The sequence below is a fragment of the Cupressus sempervirens genome, chromosome 9 (assembly GCF_028749045.1).
Source record: "Cupressus sempervirens isolate cs-2001-9-10 chromosome 9, ASM2874904v1, whole genome shotgun sequence".
Lineage (NCBI taxonomy): Eukaryota > Viridiplantae > Streptophyta > Pinopsida > Cupressales > Cupressaceae > Cupressus > Cupressus sempervirens.
Genome location: NC_143126.1, coordinates 822,570,243 through 822,597,967, shown reverse-complemented (window position 1 = coordinate 822,597,967; position 27,725 = coordinate 822,570,243).

Here is a 27,725-nt window from a genome sequence, read left to right as displayed (position 1 = left end):
ATGATCTTGTGATACCTCCAAATTAGTTTTCTCCTATAGGTTATCACTACTTTCACCCTAAGAAGTAATTATTACCTTTTCCCCTTCTTCTTTTTTCAGTTCTGGTGCAGAGGTGTCAATAACTTGCACCTCTTCTTGTTTCTCATCATCATCTGAACTGTCCTCCTCTAACTGCTTGTCCAACAAAAGATCTACCATCCAACTGTCAAATTGTATATTAGCTTTGCTTTTTTAAAATATAACTAGCCTCCTTTTCAAAACCAACAAATTCTTACTTCAAAGAATCAAAAAATAATTGGACTTTAACCAATTCCTCTGTCGTGGTGGCCAACTAGGCATGCCCCTTTTCATTAATAACTTTATTTATCCTTGTGCAGAAAAGGTCATCCAATTATTTACTCCACTCTTCCTTATTTTTCAATTTGTTCTTTCTATCCAAGGCATAAGGAAATAGATCAAATTTTTTATTCTTGTACTTATTCAAATAAGAAACAATTTTTGGTTGCAGAGCAACTCTCCTATTATCAAAATCTGACAAGTCATTAGCAATATCATACAATTTTTCAACATGGTCATTGGAAGACTTTATAACTGAATAACATAGAAGCCTGATTTCCTTTTCCTTTCTTCCCCATTTATTAACAAAAGGCTTCAGGGTATCATCATGAGTTTTCAATTCCTCCCATATATCTATTACTTTTACCAACTGATCAAAGAATAAGGGCCACTCAATTTTGTCCACTAAATACATTAGAGCCTTTCTAAGCTTATCCTCATACTGTGTATTTAACTCTACATGTAAGGCCCATAGTTTTCTCTTCTCTTCTTCAAATTCCTTAGTTGTATAATATTCAGGCCTTTGAGGTGTGTTTGGTATCTCTACAAGGGGGGTGGATTTAAAAGGTTCCACTGGAGGATAAGGGTATGTTATTCTTGGCCTTGTGGATTTCCCCATTGCCTTGTTTTCAAGTTCAATTCTTCTTTTTACCTCCCTATTATAGGCCTCAAGAAGTGTTTCATATTTATTCTATAACTTAGACATAACTTGTTCCTCCTTCTTAGCAGTGGCCAACACAAACTTAGAAGAATCCACTTTCCAATATGCTGCATGTACATGTGAAGTGTCAGCAACCCTTCTTACAAGTATATTTCCCATCAACCCAGACTCATCTGATTGTGATGGTGTGGCTCTAGATCCCTTTCTCAATGACCAACTGACCAATGTAGCTTGATCTTCAATGAATGAAGTGCCTTGAAAGTCTCTTCTATTTGGGTCTTGCAACTCCAATCTACTTGAAATAGAATTGAAAATTAATGCATTTGTAATATCCCAATTGGGCAATAATAAAATTTTAGATGCCCGTATCATTTTCCTCCCCTCCTCAAGGGTTATATTTTGCAATTCCTTCATCATTTCTTCTTTAATTTGGTTTTTCATGGAAGTTTCATCCATTTTTGGATGCTTTGTTTTCATCTTTTTACATTTTTCCTCGAAAACGTTCATGTTTGTCCTCCATGCAAACTACTGAAAGGCCCTCGATTTCACAAAACTATCATTAGTCAAAAATTAACGACTTGCCTACTCTAATATAGGGTCCAACTCCCTGTCTCTATAATCAGCTATTGTTAGATGCAAACTTGGGAGAGGAAGTTCTGGAGGGTTACCCTCATCTAATTTTGCTCGAGTAACAAAAATACCTCCCTATGATCCCATTTGTTCAACCTATTCACTAGTGAGCTGCTCTTCTCCAATCCTCAAAGGGTACTAGGTGGATGAATATTCTTCATCTCGAGGCCTTTCTTCTATCATTATCTTTTGCCTCTTAGGACTAGGCTCTTTAGGTCTCTCCTCTTGGGCTATACTAGTAGATCCTATTATTTGTTTGCCCTTGTCTATAGGAACCCTTTTATTCGGAATTATAGTATATCTAGGCCTCTTTTGTACAATTATTTTATCAATTCTCACATTTGGAGTGAAAGCCAACCTCCTCATGACCTCTCTAGCCTTATCAAGATATGAATCAATAAAAAATTGTTTCTTTTCATTCATGACCTCCATTATTTCAGGGAAGGTATTCATGAGCTTACCTATTTTTCAGTCTCTGTAATAGCATTATCCAAAGGATCATATTTATTATCAAAACAATGAATGAATTCTAAGACCTGGGAATAAACTCTCCATTTTTCCTTTTTAGTTTCCTGCTCCTACAATGAGAATTCATTCCTTATAATATCCTCTGTATAATAAGAATCATGCTTGACCAGTCCCAACTTGATTCTATGCCTCAACATCTGATTGAAAAATCCCTAAGAATCACAAAAACAGGGATGAGAGAGAGCCATCATATACTACTCCAAAATTTTATGCAAAAAGATCCATCCCCCTTTTGTAATCACAAATTGATGGGCCACTATTCAAGTAGGGAAAATTGACCCTAATTGCCTTTTTAATAAAAACATTTCTTCCACTCCCCCTAACTGCCATAAAACTTCAGCCATTCCCACCTTCAAAGGAACTTGGTAAGGCAAAACATGAGGGTTCCCCTTAAAACCATAGATTCTAAAAATAGTAGAAATAGGGTAGAGGATGATATCTCCCCAATTATGTGAAACTTTCAAGTCATGGGGTTTATCCATAGGCTTGATGAGACTCATTAGTACCCTAGGGATTCTGGGATTTTCACTCAATATGAGGCATCTCAATTTAGCAGCAAAATATCTATCAAATCTGACAAAACTAGCATTACTTGCATCCTAGGTCATATTTGTACTCCACAACTAGCTTGGCAGTAATTCCCCATGCTCCTCTCTATTTAGTTCCATCTCATTACCAAAATATGTCACTCCTTTGAACAGAAACATATGCATTAATAGAGAGTAGTGACCAAAAGTTTTTTCCACCTTGCCCTTCGCAATCCCAACTAAACCAATGTGAATTTCTTCAGCCAAAAAGGAAGCAAAATAAAAAATAACATCTACACCAAAGGAAGCAATATGAAGCATCATGTACATGAAACCAATGGACATAAATTCTTGCTCATCTTCACCAAAAACTCGGCATAAGGTCCTGTATATCCTTACAGCCCAGGAAGTAAAAAGACTCTTCTTAAAAAGCTCTCTAGAGGCTGCAGTAATTATTGGCAAAGTTCCTATTGTACCAATATGTTCCCTTAGTGCACCTCCCCTAATTACATCCTTCTTTGCTTTATATTCATTCTCTAATTCTAGCAGACTGATTTGCACATGGTAGTCTGATAATGGTTCCAAGTGAAAAACCTCTCTAATTTCTTCAGGAGTAATCGAGACCAAAGGCACACCATCCTTTCTTCTTACAACCCTAATGGATTGGTCATAATTCTTAGCAATGTCTTCAAGAAAATCATAATCCATGAAAACACTTGGGACTACTAACTTTCCCAAATCAAAATTCTAGACATTAGCATGCGGGGCAAACAACTTTCTTTCCAAAAACCACTTTTTAAACAAGAAAAGGCTAGTTTGAGTAGTTATTGAATCCCTAACCTAGTTCCCCTTGTCATATAAGCCATCACCAATTTTAAGCCTAGGGTTTAAGGAAATTAACTTTTTAACTTGTGCAAGTTGTACAATAGATTCTGGGAGTAATTCTAATAAATCATCGTGGACATTCCTATCCATATAATTAATTTTCCTACATAATGGTTTCTTAGGAGGCATTTTGATAGTATTGAGAGAATTGGAATGCCACAAAGGTTATAATATGAGTACTTACTTGACTTGCTGAACTTGTTCTTCTTTGAACTTCTAAAATTTCTCTTGAATGACAAAAGAATAGTTTCACATCTTTACCAAGCTTAACATGACACAATCAATCAGGCTCTTGTGCTCAAAAAATTTGCAAACTCTATTCGTGTGGGACTGGAATTAATGAAAATCCTTGTGTTATACTCTGTTTCTCCCACACTCGAAGCTTTCACTTATCATAAATGCACCATATAGAAAAATAGAGTGGTGTAACACTTTCTTTTTTAAACTTGCATTGTTGATCCTTGAAAAATCCTACGATCTGGGAATGACAACTAAGTTGACTCAGCTTTCTTCTTAACACATTAGCAGTCAAGCCAATAAAACATCTCCACCTCTACCTTTCCTTCAAGGTTGGCACTTCAAATTGGGCCCATGGATTACTATGGACACGTGTCATCAACTTGCTAACTTGTTATACATAATTCTCAAGCACCTTTCCAAAACAAGCTAGCGATGATCACTGATCTTACTTTAATTGTGTGGTAGACAATTGAAACAACCTTTAAGAACACGATGGTGGGTCCATTTCTCATTAAGTCGCTATACCTAATTTTTGCACATCTCTTTATAGCAAGTCAACGAGCGTCATCGATCCAAAATTGATCTTGTGGACAACAATTTTACTTCCATATTGATGAGCCACACTCACTAACTTGCTACACTTAATTTCCGAGCACTTCTTCATAGCGAGTCAATGCCACCCTTTCATCCCAGATCGATCTCATGATCAAAAATCTTCATACCTAGTACATGGGAAGTGGGTCCATGATATCACTGTTCATGATATGGGCCCTGTAGATTTCTACCAAGCATTGGTCGAAAGATCGACCAATGAATGGAAAAAAATGTGCTGACAATGCCAACATTTTTTGACCATCATATTGGTCGAAGTTTTGACCAACATACTAGATGGTCAAATTTTTGACCAAAAAGTTTTCAACCAATGCCATCTAGTTTTCTACCATGCATTGGTCAAAATTTCAACCAATGTCCCACAGATTTCTACCAAGCATTGGTTGAAAGTTCAACCAATGAATAGCAGAAAATGGCTCAACAACCTAAACATTTTTTGACCAACGTATTGGTCAAAATTTTGACCATCTAGTAGGTTCATCAAATTTTTGACCAGAAAATTATCGACCAATTCGTTGGTCAAATTTGGTCTAAGATTGGTCAAAAAATGGGTTGAAATTTTGACCAATAAAGGTCAAAAAATGAGCCCAAATGTACTAGTGAATGTGGGGAAAAAATTAAATGCTTAAGAATAGATAATGAGGGTGAATTATGTAATTATACATTTGATTAATTTTGTGAATGGTTTGGTATTAAATTGCAAAGAATAGTTCCTAAGAGTCCCCAAAAAAATGGGGTGGCTAAATGAATGAATACAACTCTTTTAAAAATGAATCATTGATTCTCATATTTTAATGTTTACATAATAAATTTTGGAGTTTGGTTATTTATTTTTCTACCCACCAAAGCCATCACAAATATCACCCCTGAAGAACCTTGGAGTGGTAGAAATCCCCACATTCTAGACTAGACTAGACATTTATTTTGTAGTCATTATGATATCTGCATTGATGTAGAATCTCAAAAAAAGTTGTTGGATGATTGCTAAGAGAATTTTGTGATATATTCATTGAATAATTTACTATAGGATAAATTATACTTACAAGTCCTCAATTTCTTTGATTAGCTTTATAGATTCAAATTAGGGTGTGATATTGATGATAGAAAATCTTTTGGAGGTTTTTATTGGTGTGGGTCAAGTCTAATTCATGGAGAAGTGAAAAACAAGAAATAAACATCAAGAAAAAGAAGTAGTTTGGATTTGAAATCTTTTATGTGAACTTGGTTTTGTGAAAGTTTCAGCTACTAATCTATATTGTGATAGTAAAATTTCTATACATGTGTCAAATAATCCTATTTTCCATGCTGAAACAAAGTATATTGAGATTGATGTTCACTATCGCAAGGATTTTGTTTAAGAAAATATTTTTTATCTCCATTTTTTTTCAAGTGAAGACCAAACAATAGACATATTTATGAAAAGTATGCTTGAGGCTAAATTTATGAAACTATGGGGTATGTTGGGGATGATTTAGGTGAACATTAAGGGGTTCTAGTCATATAATATTCCCCTCTCTTTTGTAATTTCTTTGTATTCTTGTAATCAACCTTAATGTCGAATGTAATGAAGGCTAATATTGTCTAGAAGAATGCAGACATGTTAGGTAGGATAGACTTTCTATAGTCTTTGTTGAACACTACATATTTTAGATAGAACATTCTAGGCTATGGAATACTCTAGAAGAGGATTTAACATATTTTTGTATTACCTCCATAAATATGTACAATGCATAGAAGAACAATGCATTTTTCAAAGACATTTGAATGCTCTAGTTGATGAAAGGAAGTTATATTAATATGTTCTTGTTTATTAGTTACATATCTCTCTCTTTTATTCCATATTTTCTCATATTGCAGTAATAGTTATTGTTGTATTTTATATTATTTTTATGTTGTATCAACATACTTCTCCCTATTTTTCTTTCTTAGGAAAGGATTATTTCTCTACAACTCCTATGACTATGGTGTTGATTTTCTCTCATGTTGGTTGTTTCCCTAGAGTAACCATCACCTCCATATCTGAAATAGTGATGTTTGGATCAACTTGTCAGCATCTCTTCTAATGGGCACCCCTATATCTAGGGGACCCTCTAAAATTATCATGGGGGTTCCTAATGACTTGGAATTTCTCCACAGTTCTAGTCCCAATGAAAGCTTGGGGAAGCCTAAGAATGTTGCGATCCCAAAACAAAACTTGCAAGGTGCACTAGTGGGTTACTCATATCTAAGAGTCCCACTTGGGGATATACCAAAAGTGTTACATGGGAATAATAGATTGAGGATCCTTCTAATAGACTTTGTTGTTGAAAATATCTCACATGGATTTTTTCTGAGTTTGGTTTGAAAGTTTATGTCATTCATAGTGACCATTCATATGGTCACAAGATGGGTTTCAACTAAGTGGAAATGTAAAGGATTGATAAAGGTGGTTGCTATAGAGGGGGCCCTCTTCTTGTTCAAATTTGCAATAGAGGAAGACCCTAAACATGTTTTGGTAGGGACATGGAATTTTGGAAATTATTTTTTCATTTTGGCCAAATGAAAGCTAAGTTTTGACCATAATGTTGATCTTTACTTAATGGCCTCAATTTGGATCATAATTCTTGATAAACCCTTAGATTACTAGGTCAAGAAGGTCTTAAAATGGATTGGAGACTCCTTTAGACACTAAATTAAGGTGGATATGATTACCCTTTTCAAATCTAGACTTAGGTTTTCCAAGTTCTTTGTCAATGTTGCTATTAAAAAACCCATCCCCAATAATATTGCTTTAAAATCTAAATGGGACACTTGGACACAAGATCTCATCTATGAGAATGTGTATTTGTACTGCTAGAAGTACATGAAGTATGGTCATGTTATTATAGAGTATAAACATAGTATTAACGAAGAAAAGCAAGGGAAATGAAAAATCCCCTCAACTGATGAGAGTATTCCTAGGAACTCTAGCTTGGGGTACTCCTCTAGCAAGGCCCCAAAACTTCTAGTGTAGGAGATAGAGGATCATGAAAATGGTATAGAGGATTATAAATTTAAGACGATCTAAAAAAATTAGTCTCTTCTCCTAAAAGACCTAAGTGAACAGAGGATTCCAATGGTCATCTTGAGGATGGGGAGATCCCCTCAGATATGGGCAATGATGTATTGGCCTCTAAATCCCCCAAGGAGGAGACTAGGACATCCAAAGTGGAAGGTGAGGGTTCTTCTTTAGTGGCTCGTTTGGATTAGGGAAAGATAAATCCTTCCCCCATTCAGACTAGGTTGTTAAACACAAAGAGCCAAGCTTTTTTATTTTCTTAATGGCTAGGTTACCCCTCCCCAAAGGGTATCTTGATGGTCTCCTTACCTTTCTATGACCAAGCTTCTTCAAATGTTTCTCCCTCCTATTGGTAATATGGTCGGTTAGATGTATTGATGGTTGTCATTTATGGAAACATGTATTCAACATTTCATTTATGCATTTAGAGAGAAAATTTTCTAAGTGTTAGATAGTTTGTAGTAGCACAAAGAGCACATGTGATGTATACAGATAAATCATTGAGACTTAGATCATGCATAGTTGGGGAAAGCCCTATAATAGTGTCATGATGACATGTACCAATCCCTGAGTTTTTATGAATAGTACGATGCAATTTATGATTGAAATACCAGTGTAGGTATTTAACAAAATAGAATAGAGCATAGCAGAGAATTGGAGTGTACAAATTGAGGAATTATTTAGTCACCAAAATAATTACTAGGTCATTATGAGATGACTATTTGGATATATTATGTCAAGAGTGTAAGACATGAAGGTCAATTGGGCAAATAATTATGAAGATACGAGGCATAAGTAAAGATCTTATCTTGAAAAGATATGTGTGTTGTGCAAGATAAAAAAGTGTGTGACACTATGTGATCTATGTGATATTTGTGAAGTTGATGATATGTGAAATAATGTTTGATCAAAGCAAGTGTGAGTAGAAAAAAATTATTGTATGTATATCTATTCTTGTGAAGAACTAAATTCTATGAATTAAATGTTAGGGTAGTGGGATCTCCTTGCATACATTATATTTGATCCACCAACTCCTAATAGGTTTGAGGCTTCTAATAAGGACTAGTCTCCTAATAGGGACTCAAGACACTATATGTACTTCATAGACTCCTAATAGGGTCAATATCCTTAATAGGATCATATTGCTTAGTGAATGATCTAGTGGGTATCATCCCCACTAGGGCCTTGCCTTGGCCAGGGTTTCCCTAGTTAACAAATAATGGTGTTATGAGTTTTTTATGTGCACAATTTTTTATTTTTTTGCATTGTTGGTTTACTTTCATATGAAAGTTATAAAATAATTAATAATATTCAGTTGTGGATAAAATTTCGTCGAATATTGATTCACCCCCCCCCCCCCCCCCCCAACAAGTATCATCTATTTCTAACAATTAGTATCAGAGCATAGTTACTCAAAATAAGTTTAATATCTTGATTAAGACCCCTAAAGATATGGAATAGTTGAAGAAAAACCTTGAGGAAGTTCTTAAGTAGATTGACCTTCTTACTAAAGAAAGAGATAACTTAAAAGATGGATATGAACATACAAAAGTCTACGTGTGTAAACTGAAAGAAAATATTGATTATCTAAAATTTGGGAAGGAATCAATTACATAGAATAGTAACAATGATGAAGTGGGAGATCTTCAAAAAGAAAATGAGATTTTGAAACATGAATTGAAAATCGTTGAACTTAAGTTGAGTCTTAAGAAAAATAGTGGTAAGAATGAACTTGAATTGAAAACTAAGAATGCAAATCTTATATCCCAGTTAAGTCAAGTTACATATGAACTAGATACTATCAAGATTGAGCATGTAGAATTAGAAAAGTACAATATCATTGTGAAAGGAGAATTGAAACAAGCTAAGCAACAGTTAGAGAAATTTTATTCCAGTAGTGAAAAGATAAATCAATAGATATTTCGCCAGAGACCTTCTTATGACAACATAGGACTTGGATATTTGATTAGAGAGAAATCAGCCAAGAAAGTTGAAATTAGAAGAGAACTAGATCCAATAATTGAATCCCCTAAGGAATCTGATATAAGTAAGTTAGAATCAAGCACACCTACTAAAGTATCAAAGGAAGTTGAGTTGATTGATTTTTCAACTAAACTTGATGAACTTGAGAAAATAGAGCAAGTTGATAATCTTAAGCAAGATGAATCACCCAAAGAAGTAAGATGTGAGTTAAGAGGCAGATGCTTTGTATGTAATGAAGTTGGACACATGAAGAGATTGCATAGGCAAGTCTTTTAAACCCATTACAAATTTCTATTGTTATAATTGTCATGGTTATGGACATAAGGAAGTAAAATGTAAGAAACCTAAATTTGATGGTGATAATGCAAATAGTAGAATATTTAGGAATACTAACCCTATAGGTAATGAAAGAGGAAGATCAAATAATAGATCCAATGATGGAGAGAAATCTAATATAGAGAAGAACTAGTTCATGTGTTACAAGTGTAATAGACCTAGACACATTGCAAGGAATTACAGAGCACTTAAGAATTAGAATAGAACTAATCAAAGAAGAAATACACCTGTATGTAAGTTATGTAATAACTTCAGACACACAACAAGATATATTAGAATGGATAGAAGGAACTTTAATAGGAATCCTGATAATAGAAGGAACAAACATAGGAATGATAGAAGGAAGCAATTAAGGAACATGTTGATGAATTTAAAGAAGCATTTGTCACAGCTAAAGATTTAGAAATCTCTTATATAGTTTTGGAGGAATAGTATTTCAATGGACCTGATAAGATATTCAAGTCACATTTTGTTTATGACTCATCCTACCTAAACTAAGCAATTTTAGTAGAGGTAGTGCATCAGTTGACTAGAAGTGATGTTAGAGAGAGAGTTGCAAGATGCATAGTTAACAAAAGGTTAAGGACATAGAGAGAAGGCTATGGTCAAATGTATAAGTCTTGATATGATCACATTGAGCATGAATTGAGAAATCAAGCTTACTAGTAAGTAGAGATAGTATTATAATCTATGGTAGATACACATTTAATGCACAATATGATTTGAAATGATTTAAGGATCGCAAGCAAGATTGTATGTTCCATTTGTCCAGTGTCTTGAGAAAATTGAAGAGTGATTTGATAACTAATTGAAGTGTGAAGTGAAGATTATGGAGTGGAAAGTTATAGAAGCCCCAAATCATGATTTTTAAGATATTTTATGAAGTTTGAATCTAGTTATTCAGTATTTGTAGTTACAATTAAATGGCTAGTTAGAATGTGTATGATGTGAGTGATAGACCACATTATGTTTTCAAGAAGCACCTGTTTGTGTTAGTTTTGGATGATCTATTGGATGCATTTCCATAAGTTCTTGAAAATGTGTTACATGTTGAGGATATCAAAAGTTATATTCACTATAAGATAGATAGTATCAATGATGATGGTATTCATTAGGGTTTAGGTAAAATGTGTAACAATGATCTAGCCTTGAAGTCTGAGTATGTGCACATAGATGGATTAAATCTAGTGAAATATATGTTTTGTATGGAATTCAACAGTCACAACTAGACCCAAATTATTCTAAGTAGGGTACTCGATGATATGTTGTAGTTAAGTGATGCATAGATTGTCATTGACAATGACCTAATTTACAAGGTCAAAAGATTAAGTAAAGAAGGTTGAAATCCTATTAATGAGAAGAATGTCAGGAAGATCATTGAGATGAACTTGAATGCTAGGTTTGATAGAAGGAACATAAAGGTAGACTCCATTCAAGAAAAAGGAGTAAAATTACTCAGAAAAATATTAGGATACAAGTTCAACCATGGATCAAGGGTTAACTCTTTACCAACTACCTTATGTAGTGGCAATACAAGGTAGAAAATTTAATTATTGTGAGATTATTAGATTACAACTGTTGGATAACATTGCAAAGTTGAAGAAAACAAAGAGTGCAACTTTCTCATTTGAGTCTGTACTGACTCATCTATTCTTTTATGCTACAAAGATTTTTCCTGGAATGACAAGTTGAGATAGTAGCAAGTGTACAATGAAGATGATCACTCAATGCTATAGATCAAAGTTATAGATTGTCAAAGATAATGACATTGATAGGATGATGAAGAAATTTTAGACTGAGATCAAATAGAGGTATAGGATACATCCCTCCATGGTAGAGAGATTAAAGGATGAATTATGCTTCATGGTGGAAACTGATAACACCTGTATGGAAGTTTTGGTACCTAGGGTTAAGTTTATTGGGCATATGGGATATGAGATGACCATAGAGATCATAGAAGGGTATGTGCAGATCATACTCAAGGCAAAGAAGGACACAGAGTGACCTAGATGGGGAACTTATGAGGAGAAAATGAGAGTATTTCATGCTAAACTACACACAAAGGGAGCAAGAAGAAATTTGAGAAATTCTTTGATTCTATCCTTAAGGAATTGGAAATGATAAGAGAAGAGTTCAATGAGGTAAAAGGCATTGAGATGGAGATGAAAGAACGTGCACAAACTAAAGTAATTGTAGTAACTTCTATTGCTATAGTAGGACCTTTAGAAGGTATGACAGTAGCACAGCCTGTGTGCAAGCCCCTATTTTACCTTATGCAGTAGTTACACAAGTGCAACCTATAAGGACAAGGAATGAGTAGCCAAGAAAGAAGCTAGAAGTAGAAGCACCTACTGGACAAAGAAAATATGAGAGATTGGTCAAGGTAAAGAAAGAACCTACACCTTCACTAAAGAAAAGGGTCAAGCAAACCACTAGTGGAATAGGAAAGAGGAAAAAAATAATGCAAGTAAGTGATTCAAGGAGTGTTGAGCATGAAGCCAGATATAGACCAGTAGTGCAAGATGTACAGGAAGGGAGAACTATAGCTAGAAAAAAAAATGCAAACCAAAGGTCAAAAACTTGAACATGCAAATTAGTATCGATGATAATTTTGTACACTTGAATAAATATTATACCTTATACAGTAATATGGATAGAAGGTAGTTAGAGAATGCATGTGTAAGAAATATGATTTTGAGGTATAAGAAGTTTGATAACATTCATAATCAGATACCAAAAGATCTATATAGCAGGCTTGTAGATATGTAAAATAGAGTATATGAAGAAGATTTGAATATGAGGATCTCTATGATTAATAAAATGTTTGAAGTTGACTCTAAGGAGGACTGAGAAATTTTTTTGAAGGGTATTGATCCCTTGTTGAGGAACAAAAGAAGAGAAATTATTCTAATCGGAGGCAATCATGAGGATGAAAGGAAAGAGACAGAGGAAGAAATTATAGATTACATGACCACTATATGAAAAGGTGAGTGCATAATCAAAACCTAATAGCCTTGTGTATGTACAAGAAATTACACCTTCTAGAATTGGGAAAGAAGTAGAGGAGACTTAGTAGGCACCTTCACCACTGCATATTGTTATGGGTACTTAATCCATGCAAGTGGATAGTGCACACATAAATATAGATGCAAAAGAAAATCTGTTTGCAGCTTATGGCTAAACTATTATTTGCAATATTATAGCTTACTATAGTTTAGATGGTGATGGAGAAGAAGAGAAGAAGAAGAAAGAAGAAAATAATAAGAAAGAAAGAAAAAGGCTAATGGAGGAAAATAGAATACAAGAAGAAAAGGGAAAGGAAGAGGAAGAAAAGAAAAAGAAAGTAGAAGTAGAAAAGGAAAAGAAAGAGGAAGAAAAAAAGAGAATTAAAGAAGAAAGAAAGAAAGTTGAAGATGATGCAAGGATAGAAGTAGAAAAACTGGGACAAGAGAAGAAAAGAGTTAAGGAAGAGAAGATGAAAGTAGAATAGAAAGTAGTTACTCTTTTAATCACTCCAGTAGTAGCAGTAGTAGTATAAGTAGTATCAATGTCATCAGATGAAAGATCAACAAGGATTGATGAGCTTACTAAGCAAGTTGTTTGAGAAAAAAAAATCAGTAAATTCTTTGGAGAATTATTAACTAAAGTCTTGGATAGAATGCAGAAGACAATTATCACAATCATAGAAAATTAAGACTTGTAGTCGAAGGCCAATGATATAGTGGAGATCTTTGATGAAGATTTCACAAATCTAGTAGAAGTAGCTTCAACAAAAGCTCAAGAAAAGCATGATGCATCACTATTTGATATAGTATGCACCAATGTGAGAAATGATCTAAAAGCACTTGATAAGAGCATCAAGGAACTGAGAAAGTACAATAAAAAAGGGAAGAGATTGTATGGTTAATGTGCACTGTCATACAATTACCTGACTAATTTTGAGAACCAATTTGGGGGAAAGTTGAGTGAACTTGAAACACTCACTCCTAAATTAAAACTTCCAAAAACTAGTATTGAGGACTACAAAGTAGAAGTTGAGAAGATACATGATGATATCAAAAGTTTGGAATCTGATAAGGAGAAGGAAGCTAAGATATTCTGTAGTCTAAGAGAAATTATGTTAACAAAGATTAGTATTTTGTAGAGGCAATTAGAGGAATGTCTTGAAGCCAAGAATTCCTATGACAAATTTTCCTATATCAACTTGAGTGTAGTTAGAGTGGCATCTTATGCACTATACACACATATAGTGAAGCAGAAATGGAAGAAAGAAATGGGAAGACTAAAACTTGTTTATGCAAATTGCTTTTCCAAGATATGAAGTTGATTAGTAGTAGATCACCCATTTTTTGTTGATACAATTTAGTTTTTGACACTCTTTCCGTTGATGTCAAAATGGGAGTAGTATGTAGTAGAAGGAAAATTGTAAATTTGTATACTGTACATGTAAGGGAGAGTAAACTTATGTACTTATGTATCAATATAAAGGAGTGATAAGGAATGTAATGATCCATCAAAACATGAATAAAATTGTTATGTTTTGAAGGTAGTTTTTTGTAGTTACTTTTATTTGTTTTTTACTATGTATGACATCATTTTGGGATGTAGTCAATTTTCACAAATGTTTCCATCAATGCCGAAGGGGGAGATTTTTGGCAATATAGTCAGTTAGATGTATTCATGGTTGTCATTCATGGAAACATGTCTTTGGCATTTCATTTTGTATTTAGAGATAGAAAATTGTTTAAGTGTTAGACAGTTTGCAGCAACACAGAGAACATATGTGATGTGTATGGATGACTCATTGAGAGTTAGATCATGTGCAGTTGATGAAAGCTCTATGACAATTACATGATGAAATGTACTAGTGTGCAAGTTTTTTTGGATAGTACATGCGAGTTATGATTGAAATACTAGTATGGGTATTTAATAGAGCATAACAAAGCATAGCAGATAATTGGACTATATGACTTAAGAAATTATTCTGGTGACAAAATGATTACTAAGTCATGATGAACTGACTATGTGGATATATTATGTCAATCATGTAAGACATGAAGGTTGACTAAGAAAATAATTATGAATATGTGATGTACAAGTAAAGGTCTTATCTTGCAAAGATAAGTGTGTTGTACAAAATAAAGAAGTGTGTGACATGATATGATCTATGTGATATTTGTGAAGTTGATGATATGTGAACTAATTTGTGATTAGAGAAAGTATGAAATATAATAGACAGAAAGTATCATATGTATATCTATTCTTGTGAAGAATTGAATTGTATAAATTGCATGTTAAGGAAATGAAATCTTCTTGCATACATTGCATTTGATCCACCAACTCCGAATAGGGTTGAGGCTTCTAAAAAGGCCTAGTCTCCTAATAGGGATTCAAGACACTATATGTACTTCATAGACTCCTAACAGGGTCAATATCCTTAACATGATCCTATTTTTTGGTGAATCATCTAATGGGAATCATCCCCACCAGGGTTTTCCCTTGGGCAAGGTTTCCCTAGTTAATAAATAATGGTATAATGAGTTCTCTATTTCCATGGTTATATTTACTGTTCAGCATTGTTGGTTTTCTTTCATATGCAAGTTATAAAATAATTAACAATATTCAGTTGTAGGAAAAAGTTTTTAGAATACTGATTCACACCCCCCTCCTCTCAGTATTATCTATTTATAACACCTCCTCTCTTAGTGGGGATGAGAGGGGATAAAAAGAACCTGAATTAAAAACTTGTGGACCATTGAGGGCTAATGTGGGCTCTAAGATAAGAACTAGTAGACCAATGGCAAAGATGACAAGAATGAAGGTGACTTCCCAAGACATAGCTCATGTGAAGCAACGAACCTTGGAGGACATCCAAAAAAGTAAAAAAAAAAAATCATCAACTAGAATATGAATGGTCTCAATAGTCCAAGTTAATAATTTTCTTTGAAGAAAATAGTTTTTAACCACAAGGTTAATATTGGTATCATACAAGAAGTTAATATGAATAAGTAGAGTTTTGACATGATGGTAGGATATATATGTAAAGGTGGTAAGTATGCTTATAGTGAAGAGGAAAGTGCCTTGGGTGGGATTATGACTATGTGGAATCTTGGAGAGATTAATGACAAGGAGACCCTATTAAATCCTTATTTTTTGGCAGTAGTCTTTTATGATAAGTTAATTAAATGTGTTTTGTTTAATTTTTATGCTTATAATACTCAAGGGGAAATAATACAAGTATGGTAGGAGGCCTCTTTGTTTATGTCTAGCTATAGTGGATCCAAAATTATATGTATGGGGGATTTTAATACCACTATATATCCTTCAGAGAATCTAAGAGGGTAGGATGATTTCTCCAAAAGTATGAATGATTTGGATAAGTTCCTGGAGAGGAATGATATAATTAATATATATCTTCAAGGGGTTCCCTTCACATGGTCAAATAATTAGTTGAGCCACAACCTAATTTAAGCTAGGTTGGATAGAGTGCTACTCTCAGTAGACTAGAAAATTCTCCCCTAAACTTCCCTTTAGGCTTTACCAAGGATTTTCCCTAACCATTCAATGCTTTTATTCAATTGGGTTGAATGGAGGTCTAGTAAGAAGAAACAATTTAGATATCAGATCATGTGGCACTTCCACCCTTAATTCAGGGAATGTGTTTATCATTGGTGGAATATTGAGGTCCAAGGTACTAATATGTTTCAAATAGCTAGAAAACTAGAGAATAGTAGAAGGGAGGTGGTGGGATGGAATAATTCTTCCTTTGGCTATATTTTAAAGCAAAAGAATGAAATTGATGAAAAAACTTGAAGGGATTCAAGAGAGTATGGTGAAGGGGGGTCTCTCTTTAGTTACTCATGAGGAAGAGAAATAATGGAGGGGGAAATAGAGATTGGTTTTGGGAAGAAAGGAGGTATTCTAGAAGTAGAGATATCAAGTTCAATGGCTAACTAAGGGGGATAGGAACACTACATTCTTCCATAGGATGACTTCTAGACACCAGAAGAAAAACACCAATACTAAGCTCTTTGATGGTAATAATGTGTAAATCACTAATGAGGAAGATATTAAGACTTGGGCCACACAATACTTCCATAGAATTTATAACCCTCCCCCAATTCAAAAGAAACCTAACACTGAAGAAGCTTTTCTTAGTTTTATCAATACAGTGATTGGTGGCAAGATGAACAAGGATCTAAATAGAAAGGTTTCAAAAGAAGTTAAGAGAGGATGTATTTTCCATCAGAGATTATAAAGAACCTAGACTAGATGGTTTTCCCAATTCCTTCCTTCAGGAATTCTGAAAAATCATCAAATATGATTTGGTGTACATGGTTGATAACTTTATAAGGATAGGTAGAATCCTCAAAGAACTAAATCAAACTTATATTATTCTTGTCCCCAAGATAGATGAACTTCCCTAGGAGGAATTTAGTCCAATTAGTCTGTTTAATTCTATTTATAAGATCCTATCAAAGGTGGTGGTAAACTGCATAAAACCTTTCCTAGACAAATCTATCAGTCCTAATCATAATGATTTTCCAGATTCTTGATGAGGTGGTAACCACCCATGAGGTTTTTCATTCCATGGAGAAAAGTATAAATATGGGTATTGTGTTGAAGTTAGATATTTTGAAATCTTATGATAAATTTAGAAGGCAAATTCTACTAAAAAATCATGGAAAAACTTGGATTTGGAGAGAGGATAATTATGTTAATTAAGGTTATTATCAACTCAATCCAATTTTTGGTCTTGTCCAATGGATAAATGAGGGATTTCTTTAATTCTATTAGATGTCTTCCATAGGTTTATCCCTTATTTCTATACTTATTTATTATGGTAGCAGAGGTCTTGGGTAGGAACATCCTTACTATGGCTACTCACGAGAAGATTCTAGGAGTCAAACTAGCTACTTCTTTGTCCCCAAAGGCTCTACAAAAAAAATTTTGATGATTCTTTTTTGAAATGGATATCTTTTATAATTTGGATAAAAAATATTTAAAAAATATTTTAAATTATTATTTGGAGGTTTCTAGTTAGTACATAAAATATCAAAAGAGCAAGTTGTATTTCTTTTTAAAACATGAATATTAACCTTTAGCAATGTCATAACTAGCGAACTCAACTATCAAGGGGCTTCCCTTCTTGACACAAACCTTAGTCTCCCACTTAATATGAAAAAATTCACTCCTCAATTTTGGAATTTTGTGGCGAAAAGAATGCAAAGGAAACTTATGGCCCAAAAAGGTAAGGTTTTTAGCAATGGCAAGAAACTCCAACTCATTGATGCATTTGTACAAGAGATTCCAATGTGTTTTTTATCCATGTTCAATATGTTAGGCTACTTCAAGGATATCTTAGAAAAAATAAAAAATAAACTTCTTATGGTCAAGAAATGAGGAAAAAATGAAGATGAGCCTGGTTAGTTGGGACCAAGATTGCAAGCCAGAAACACAAGTGGGGTTGAACCTTAGAGAAATGGGAGACATAAATAAGGCCCTTATAACTAATATTAGATGGAGATTATCGAAAAACTAATTTGGATGATGTAGAATTATTAGGGCTAAATATCTATAAGGACATTTAACCAATGTTTGTACATTATTGACCTCCCAACTGGATCAAGAATCTAGTCGAATATTGTTAAAAGAAAAAAATACTAAGATATTATAAACTTGTTGTGGAACAATGCATTTCTATGCTACAATTTTCTAATTAATATATTACCTCTTTGTGTAGTTGAAATTTCTCAACTCCTTAATATCAACCTTTTATTAAAAAATACAGTAGTTAGGAAGATTTAAAGTACTATAAGTCTTGTTGTTGTTGCACCTAAAAGTGTTGAGAGCCAACACCTTTAGTTTCTAATTTAAGATCTACTTTTCTAATTGTTAGAAAAAAATAAAATCTTAAACCCCCTTGTTGGTGGCTTATATATGTGCACTTACCTAACAGTTAAAAATGAGCTTACTTTGAATATATAGTAAAAGAAATCTCTCTCCATGTAGAAAAGCTTATATTCATCCATAATCAATATTATTAAATTTAATTTTCATGCTATTCTTCCCTTTGTGTCATTTTTCATAGACATTAAAAATTTGACATGTTAGAAAAAAAATCATGATTCCAAATAACCAAGAAAATGTGTGAGGCCCTCATTAGATTCTATATCTTCTATTAAAAAATTAGTAATTAATTTATCTAAAAAATCAACTCAATAATTTATGATTAATTAAAATGGGAAGGGTCTAAACCCATAACAATTAAAGTAACATCAAGTTGTAAACATACAACCCAAAGGAGCATGAGTAGTTACCCTACCAAAAACCAATCATAACCAAAACTAGCAACTACACCTACAAAAAAATAAAAATATTAAGCTAAACCATGTTGGGTAAAAATAAATACCCCAACCATCTAAAAGATTTTTCAGAAAAAATAAGTTGCTACTAGCATATAGCATGAAAACCAAAAAATTTATAACTTGTAAGACCATAGTATACCAAAAAAACAATCAAATTTAACCACTACATCACACCAACTAGTAAGTGCCACCAAGTAGAAAAATCCATAGCATTGAGAACCAGAACCCAAAACTGAAGGGACCCAAAATAAACATGACTTACTAGAGAAAAAACCAGCCCCTTTATTTTATACCTTGAACTCAATAAAACCCTACCAGATCTCTTATTATCATTCCTCCTTTCTTAGAGTCTCCTTCTTCCATTTTCTATTTGCCTCTCTCTCCTCTGACTATGCCTTCAAAGTCCATATTTCCCCTTCCACCTTGGTCAGAGACTAAATTCTCTGGGAGGCCAGATTATTAAATTTTTCTCCTATTTGAGCAGGCACATTCTTGATAGACACCAAGGCCTTTAGCACTGTGTTCCTCTCTTCCTCATGGGGTACTTTAAACTGATTATAAAAAGAGGTCATCTCTTTAGAGTGGAGGGTTAGAGTGTCCAAATAAATTGAGCCATCATCTTTTTTTGGAACCATAATAGGAGAGGGCTCTCTAAACACCTACAGATCATCAAAGTAACTTAAATACACCATGCAGGAGCGGAGGTACATTATAGAACCCAAGGAAAGAGGAGAAAAAACGTAGGATGTAGTGTCTAGGGTCCAATTAGGTTTAGTGGCTAGGGATCTTATCTTTGAATCCTCCAAAACCTCCATAGTATCATCTTTTTTATGGGAAGGTCATTCTTTTTTTTTGGCTTTATGGGGAGGAAGAGTCTTAACTAAAAAACCAGAAGAATTCTTTGATGTAAAAAGAGTGCAATATTATCTCATTATGGAGGAAATGACCTTGAAAATATTCTTATTAATCTCGTGGGAGGACTGAAGGGTCATATGCTAGTGGAAATAATAAAGTCTAAGTAAATGCCCTTGATGATTTGACAAGTATAGGGATGAGTAATCCAAAAAGAAAAAGAACATAGATCATTCCTATGAAAATGATTCAACATAGGGAAACTGTGGGAGTGAATCCTTTTGACCTTCCTTTGCAAGTAAAAATTTGAACGAGAACATTCACTAGGGCCTTCTAAACCCCTTCCATCACCTCTTTGTTAAACCCATGATACAATTTTGGGATTTTTTTACCTGGCTTCCTAAACCTCTCGATAGCATCTTTGAAAGAGATTTTGGCATTTCTCATAATCTTGACCCAATCCATGCTCAACCAAGGGATGGTAGAGATGGACTCTAGGGTGATGACAACAAAAATAAAACCCATCATAACCTTTCCACCATCCCACAACTCCATAATTTTCTAAGAAAGCTCTATATTATAACCCTTCATGTCTATAATATAGTTTTTAATACTGTCCTACTCAAGGATCTCTCAGAGCTCCTTGTTATTTCAAAACTCTCCCTATTCATCAGGCTCAATCTAATAAGGGTCTCCTCCTATCCTTTTATTTTGATGAAAGTAATAAAAACAAATTGCTTCAAAAACCAATAGACCCACAAATGGAAAGATGACCAAACCAAAGCTTTTCTTCACAGTCACATTAAACTATAAAACTGAAATAGAAATCCAACTCATAAATATGCTTCTCAAAATGGACCCCATAAAGATTAATAATGCAAAGTTTATTAAAGCATGATTTATGTGCTATCATGAAAGATCACTTCATACACATCCACTAGGATAGAAAAAGAGTCATCCCAAATTTTGAACCCCTTACTATATTTCCCCACACTCACCAACCTATTCGCGGCATGATTTCCCTCTTGATAGGTGTGTTGAAAATACACCTCCTCTAAGTTTCTTAACATGTGTTTTATTTTTGCAATGACATCCTTACCATTCCAACCTATCTTTGCCACATCTTTTAAAATATTGATGTTGTTTAAAGCATCCCCTTTTATGATTAACTTTTTCACATTTTTCCTACTCAGCACTAAGACCCCATGGCAAAGGGCTAGGAGTTCAGCCACATAAGCAGTCTAGACCCCAAACTTGACCGAATAAGATGCCAAAAAATCCCCTTTTTAGCTTCTCAAAATGCCACCCCCATTGACCCACTATTTAATATTCTTTCTAATAATTGATATTGGATTACTAGTACTAAAATCTCTAAAGTTATCCAACAAGCCCCATTGACTACCAACCTCCCTATCATAGGAATATGACATAGAACCATGGTTAGTAGGACAAAGGGTCTTCGTATTCTCCTTCACAATTTGGATATGCCCCATGGTCATCGATTTAACATTTTTACTTGTTTCCCTTAAGATAATGTTGTTGCATTCCTTCCATAGGCACCAACTATCATCTAAAAGACACCATCTCCATAGGTCAATGATAAAAGGGTGAGGAGAAGGGGATCTCCAAGAATTGAAGACCTCTTTAGGTTCATTATTCCAACACCAATGCACCTTGAACAGGCTATGATATGGCTAACTTCCCAAGAAAAAGTGTAGGAGAATAGGATGTGGACTATTGACTCAACGTCATTTTCACATAAAACACTCCTATTAATAATTTCAATTCCTCTTTTTTGGAGATTACCAAGAGTGAAAATCTTGTTATGACATACAATCCAATTAAAGAACTTAACTTTAGAAATGGATTTATTATCCCAAATCCTTCTCCAATCAAATAAGGTTGGCAAATTAGGAATTAGTATCTCAAAACTAGTTTTAATAGTATAATCTCCCAATTTGGAATGCTTCCACATGATTTCATCCATTTGGTCTAGTCCATACAAGCTTAATGTATCCATGTGAATTAAAAGTTTAAAAGAAACTAGTTTCAAATCAGCTTTAAACTAGTTGATGTCAACCTTCTAGTTCACCATGTAGTCCTTCCTTTCCCAATAGTCCCTAAGCTTGAACCCTAGTCTATTGATAAGGACATCCTTTAGAGATGGAAACATAGAGTGATAGTCAAAAGTAGGCATATCTTCCTCGACATTGACCCATAAATCCCCAATATCCTCATTACCCACCTATCAAGAGGAACCTTGAGTGAGGAGAGGGATAGTCTTCTCTTGATTATTCCACATAATCAACCCATATATAAGGGGGTTCTTCAATAGGATGATCCCATTCCCATTATTGAGATACTTTCCTCTTAAAATATTGGCCTAGTCCTAATCTAACTTTATCACATTCCATCCAATCTTCAATATGAAGGCTAAGTTCATAAGGTGGGAGTCCCTTACATTCAAGTCTCCTTGGTCCTTAGGAGAGAAGACCATTTTCCATTTGAAAAATGAAAGCCTCTTCTTTTCTTCTAGTCCAGTCCATAGGAAATTTATTTTGATAGTATCCAACATTTTGGTCCAAAGAATTGGCATATGAAATAGGGATGTAACATATTGATTAGAGCTCTAAAGATTCATCATTAGCATCTAGAGCTTCCCAACATTACTAAGAAGAGCTCCCTTCCAAGCTATAAGAATTAACTAAATTATTTCAAGAAAACTAACACAAACATTATTGTCCACCTTAGCAAAATTCAAGGGCATAGTAAGATAAACAACAGGAAAGGTGACAATCTGGCAACCAATAATCAAATAAATTTTTTTTTGGGAACTCTGGGGGGCATTAAAAAGTATAGCAAACTTTAAAACAAATTTAGTTTTTGATCCAAAGCTAGGGTATAGTCCACTAGATTGTGCCAGCAATTGTAGCTTCTCCACCTATCAGGTTGTCATCTACAAACTATTGGTGTGAAATAATCTTTGTCATAGAAGAGGGGTTAAAGCCTTTGATAGTACTAGCATCTACCATTTTGCTAACATCTCGGCCAATAATATCAACCAAATTAATAAAGAGATAGGAAGATAAAAGGTCACCTTGTCCTAGACCACTAGAGATTCTAAAGAAACCCTTTGGAGAGCCATTGAATAATACAGAAAACTTAGGCATTCTTTAAGCATTCCTCTATTAGTTGAAGGATTCTTCCTCTAAATCCAACTTTCTTAAGGACCTCCATAAAAAAGTCTCATGAGACCATGTCAATTGCTTTGGAAATGTAAAGCTTAAGTATCATACTTTATTTTTCACCTTTATCCATAAAGTGAATCACTTATTGAAAATTAATGATAACATATTTTATTTGCCACTTAGGGACAAAACCTTTCTATTGAGGGTGGATCAAGTGATCTAGAAAGGGTTTAATGTAAGAAACCAATAATTTAGAAAATATCCTTATATAAGGTATTACAAAGGCTGATAGGTCTAAAATCCTTCAAAGTGTTCTCCCCAGTCACCTAAGGAATTAGAGAAATAAAGGTATTATTGATCTCTTTAAGAATAGCCCCTAAAGTAGAAAAATATTGAGCTGCCCAAAACACTTATTTTCCAACTATATTCTAGTAATTTATGAAGAAAAATGAAAGAAAAACATCTGGCCATGAAGACTTGTAAGGCTCAAGATAGAGGTGGAAACTCTAACCTCCTCCATAGTACTAGGTTTCTCTAACTTCAGAAGGTATTCTAAGGGGACACGAGTAGGAACACATTGGAGTAAATTTTTCATTCTAGCTTCTGAAGGATGATTGAGGGGGTTGGTTAAGAGGGTCCCAAAAGTGAGGGGCCACCTTATGTTCCACTTCCACTTTTCGATTAATATTACCTTGCTCTATGGTGAGATCTCTAATCAAGTTCCTTTTTCTATGCTTTACCATTGATTGATGGAAGAATCTAGAATTCTTGTCTCCTTCATTGATCCATTAGATCTTGAAACTTTGTTTCCAAAAGGTCTTTTCCTTGGGAATGATATTGTGAAGATCAAAAAAAAGAAACTCTTGTCTCTGTCCTAGTCCCATCCCATGGATTACATCTCCTTTTGTAAAGAGTGTAGTTTGTCCTTTATTCTATCATTTTGTTCAAAAATATTTCCAAAAGAAAATTAATTCCAATGTTTAAGATGTGCAAGGACCTAAGAGGGAGGCACAAAGAAGATAGGCTTCTCTAGCCAATACCTAGGGACATGGGCATGGGCCCAAGAGTAGAGAGCCAAAATATCTACAACCACCTTAAGAGAAGGCTTTGCAAGAGAATACTTAGGGAAATAATTTGAAAGGTGGATAGTCATAGAGAAGAGTTGGTACAATGGCATGGAGTTTTGATACTCTAGAGGTTGAGCAATAGAGAAAAATCTATATTTGAGGACCACAAAAGCTAGAAGTATAGTGCTAGGGACCACAAAAAATGCAAAACCTAGAATAGATAAAGAGGGTCCGGTTATGAGTCACAACATCAACACCTAGAAACTCCCCAAATGAGTTCAATACACCTTCAAAGACCTCTTTGTCCCATAATTTGAGCAGAATCCCAAGAAATTGTACCTAGGTGGAAACAACGCCAAAAAGATGAGCCATAGGATCAAAACCCAGGGGTCATTTACAAAGTTTTTGAAGAAACTTACTTCAAAACCGTGGGCCACATACCAAGATACATAGGAAGTCTTTCTTAAGGGTAAAAGAGATACAAAAATGTCCTTTGGGTAGTGCTGAAAATATTACCAAACCTTTCAAAGCCCAAGTATAGAAAGCCCATTTCTTGAGAAAAAATAATATATGTTCTCTATGTGTACAAAATGTGTCACACTTCTATAAACCATTATTATTGAGAGAACCCATGGAAGAGGAAGTCTAAAGAGTCAGCTTATAGCTCTCCATCTATGACATACAAAGCCTATGAGATGGTGGCCCTCAAATGAACCAAACTATTCAACCCTTGCAAGGTGCACCATAGAACAATAGATTCAAAGAGTAGAGGCAATAGTTCTAATATCCAAGAATCTAGAATAAAATAGAATGAAAATGTAAGATATTCTAAATGAAATCTAAGAAAACAAAGAGAACTAAGATAAAGTATAAAGGAAACTAAGCTAAAAATTATAACATAATATAAGTAGAATGAGAGCTAAGCTAAAATGTAAAAATGTGAGAATGCTCCAAGTCTCCAAAAGCACCAAGAAAACCTGCACCATAACAATATCATGAGAGACTAAGATCTTTAGAATGAGGAGATAGCCCTCCTTTTTAAAGAAAAATTGATGGTATAGATTAAGAGGAAAAAGAGGCATAATCAAGGGAGGAGAATGTGTCTTGAGTGATCCATGTGCTCAAGCATCTCAACCAATCACATTTAATGGTTGACTTTTGAGAGGGTTTGAAATGTGTGAAGGAGAATTAAAGTTCTTTCTAAAATAGAAGATTCCCTCCCACCTAGAAAATTTTACATTCATGCGTAGAAAAAAATTCCTTCTATTTTATTTATATAATAGGAATATTGCTTTATGTGTGCAGACTTAGGATAAGTGGGAACTGGGGATTTCATTTAATTAAAAGGGGGACAAGTTTTTTTAATTAAATATGAACTTCAGATAAAAAGGCCATACTATAGGATAAAACCAAATAAATAGATTTTTTGAGATTTTATCAAGGATAAGCATTAGATAAATTATGCAAAAATACTAGAAAGGGGGCTCATAGTCTAGATGACCATTTTTGGATGATTACAGTCTCCTCCCACCAAACTTACCAACAAGCAAGTTATCAAACCTAGCCAAACTCCTCAGGAAGAATCTTGGGATGGATGCATGTCCCAACCACTAATTTAGAAACCAAGGCACCACACTAGGGTGGCTTAGGTGTAGAACCAAAAATGGATTTCTAGTCTAGGGGAACATGATTGAACACCTTCGACAGTGAAGGTGTAGAAACTAAGGTCTTCATGCCCAAATCCCAAGCAATTTCAAGAAGAAGAAGAGTTGAGAGTGATGCATAGGGATGGAAAACTCACTAGGAAGCTTGCTACTTTCATCCTATAGAGATCCTTCCAAACCTGAGGCCATAGTATGAGTAATCTCATTCTTTGATCCACACACTTCAGTCTCTTTGGCTCCTTTAGCCAACTCCCACTCTAAAGTTGTAGAGCACATTTCAAAAAAGAAATCAAATAAGCTCTTTGATTGTAATAATTTGGAACTCACTAATGAGTAAGATATTAAGACTTGGGCCACACAATACTTCCATAGAATTTATAACCCTTCCCTAATTCAAAAGAAATCTAACACTGAAGAAGCTTTGCTTAGTATTATCAATACAGTGATTGGTGATAGGATGAACAAAGACCTAAATAGAAAGGTTTCAAAAGAAGAACTTAAAGAGGAGGTATTTTATATGTGAGATTATAAACAACCAGGACTAGATGGTTTTCCCATTCCTTCTTTTAGGAATTCTGGAAAATCATCAAATATGATGTGGTGTACATGGATGATAACTTTATAAGGATATGTAGAATCCTCAAAGAACTGAATCAAAATTATATTGTTCTTGTCCCCAAGATAGATTAACCTACCTAGGAGGAATTTAGGCCAATTAGTCTATTTAATTCTATTTATAAGATTCTGTCGAAGGTGGCAATCAACTGCATAAAACCTTTCCTTGAAAAAGTTATTAGTCCTAATCATAATGATTTTCCAGATTCTTGATGAGGTGATAACCACCAATGGGATTTTTCATTCCATAGCAAAGAGTATAAATCTAGGTATGGTGTTAAAGTTACATATTTTGAAATCTTATGATAAATTTAGAAGGGATTTTCTACTAAAAAATCATGGAAAAACTTGGATTTGGAGAGAGGATAATTATGTTAGTTAAGGTTGTAATTCAGTCCAATTTTTGGTCTTGTCCAATGCATCACTGAGGGAGTTCTTTAATTCTAATATAAATCTTCTCTAAGTCTATCCCTTATCACTATACTTATTTATTATGGTGGTAGAGGTCTTGGGTAGGAACACCCTTACTATGGCTACTCACGAGAAGATTCTAGGAGTCAAACTAGCTACTTCTTTGTCCCCGTAGGCTCTACAACAACTTGTTGATGACACCATTTTGTAAGAGATATCTTCTATAAGGGAAGAAAAATATTTGAATAAGATTTTAAATTAGTATTTGGAGGTTTCTAGTTAGTACATAAAATATCAAAAGAGTAAGTTGTATTTCTTTAACATGAATGTTAACTTTTAGCAATGCCATAACTAGGGAACTCAACTGTAAAGGAGCTTCCCTTCTTGAAAAAAACCTTGGTCTCCCCCTTACAATGAAAGAAGTCATTGCTTAATTTTGGAAAGTTGTGGTGGAAAGAATGCAAAGGAAACTTGTGGGCTAGAAAGGTAAGGTTCTTAGAAATGGTAGGAAACTTCAACTCATTGATGCATCTCTACAAGGGATTCCAATGTATTTTTTATCCATGTTCAATATGTTAGTCCACTTCAAGGATATCTTGGAAAAAATACAAATAAACTTGTTATGGTCAAGAAATGAGGAAAAAATGAAGATGAGCCTAGTTATTTGGGACAAAGTTTGCAAGCCAAAAACATAAGAGGGGTTGAATCTTAGAAAAATGGGAGACCTAAATAATGCCCTTATAGCTAATATTGGAGGGAGATTATCTAAAAATTCATCTGGATGA